We start from the raw sequence: 1,997 nt of genomic DNA on the forward strand, positions 1-1,997 counted from the left end.
TATATTAGGAGCACCCTGGCGGTGTCAGCTCTGTATATTAGGAGGGGGCCCTGTATATAAGACCCGTTTATGGCACAATATAGATTTTGGAATTGGATGGGGGGGTCTGTATCCTGGTACCTGTGTATTATAATGGGGGGTCTATATCTTGGTACCTGCGTTTTATGATGGAGGGGTCTGTATCCTGGTACCTGTGTATTATGATGGGGGTCTGTATCCTGGTACCTGTGTATTATGATGGGGGTCTGTATCCTGGTGCCTGTGTATTGTGATGGGGGGTCTGTATCCCGATACCTGTGTATTGTGATGGGGGGGTCTGTATCCTGGTACCTGTGTATAATGATGGGGGAGGAGGTCTGTATAATGGTACCTGTGTATTAGGCTCAAGGGGTTCATATCCTGGTACAGGTGTATTATGATGGGGTTCTGTATCCTTGCACCTGTGTATTATATTGGGGGTCTGTGTGTGGGTACCTGTGTATTATTGATGTGGGGGTCTGCATCCTGGTACCTGTGTATTAGTATGAAAGGGGTCTGTATCCTGGTACCTGTGTATCATGATTGGGGGGTCTGTATCCTGGTACCTGTGCTTAATTCTAGGGGGGTTTGTATCCTGGTACCTGTGAATTATGATAAGGGTCTGTAACCGGGTACCTGTGTATTATAATGGGGGAGGGTCAGTGTCCAGGTACCTGTGTATAATGATGGGGGGGAGCTGTATCCTGGTGCCTGTGTATTATGATGGGGGGTTTGTATCCTGGTACCTGTGTATTGTGATGGAGGTCTTTATCCTGGAAACTGTGTAATATGATGGGGGGAGTCTGTATCCTGGTACCTGTGTATAATGATGGGGAGTCTGTATCCTGGTACCTGTGTATTATAATGGGGGAGTCTGTGTCCAGGTACCTGTGTACTAATGATGGGGGTCTGTATAATGGTACCTGTCTATAAGCTCAAGGGATCAATACTCCTGATACAGGTGTATTATGATAAGGGGTCAGTATCCTTGTACCTGTGTATTATAATGGGGGGGTCTGTGTGTGGGTACTTGTGTAATAATGATGGGAGGGTCCATATCCTGGTACCTGTTTTAGGATGAAAGGGGTCTGTATCCTGGTATCTGTGTATTATAATAACAGGGGTCTGTATCCTGGTACTTGTGTATTATGATGGGGGGGTCGGTATCCTTGTGTTTGTGTATTATAATGGGGGGTCTGTGTGTAGGTACCTGTATCCTGTATTCATGATGGGGAAGTCTGCATCCTGGTACCTGTGTATAAGGATGAAAGGGGTCTGTATCCTGGTACCTGTGTATTATGATGAGTAAGTCTGCATCCTAGCATCTGTGTATTATGTCAGGGGTCTGTATCCTGGTACCCGTGTATTATGATGGGGGTCTGTATCCTTGTACCGGTGTGATATAGTGGGGGGCTCTGTATCCTGGTACAGGTGTATTATGATTGGGGGGTATGTATCCCGGTACCTGTGTATTAGGATAAAGGGGTCTGTTTCCTGGTACCTGTGTATTATAATGGGGGGTCTGTATCCTGGTACTTGTGTATTATGATGGGGGTCTGTATCCTTGTACCTGTGTGATATAGTGGGGGGCTCTGTATCCTGGTACAGGTGTATTATGATGGAGGGTCTGTATCCTAGTACCTGTGCATTATGATGGGGGGTCTGTACCTGGTACCTGTGTATTATGATGGGGGGGTCTGTATCCTGGTACCTGTGTATTATGATGGGGTGTCTGTATCCTGGTACCTGTGTATTATGATGGGGGTCTGTATCCTGGTACCTGTGTACTATGATGGGGGGGTCTGTATTCTGGTACCTCTGTATTAGGACAAGGGGGAGGTCTGTATCCTTGTACCTGTGTATTATAATGATGGGGGGTCTGTATCCTGGTACCTGTGTATTATGATGGGGGTCTGTATGGGGGTACCTGTGTATTAGGACCATTGGACAAATCATTATGAACGTAGGATGATCCCGCC

At 46.6% G+C, this 1,997-nt stretch overlaps 1 protein-coding gene across 1 annotated transcript in view; it reads right to left on the reverse strand.

Moving 5' to 3' along the window:
- FBXL16 (F-box and leucine rich repeat protein 16) overlaps positions 1–1,997 on the reverse strand; it is a 28,487-nt gene that overhangs the window by 25,850 nt on the left and 640 nt on the right. The window lies entirely within an intron of this gene.

Source organism: Pyxicephalus adspersus, chromosome 7 (assembly GCF_032062135.1).
Source record: "Pyxicephalus adspersus chromosome 7, UCB_Pads_2.0, whole genome shotgun sequence".
Taxonomy (NCBI): domain Eukaryota; kingdom Metazoa; phylum Chordata; class Amphibia; order Anura; family Pyxicephalidae; genus Pyxicephalus; species Pyxicephalus adspersus.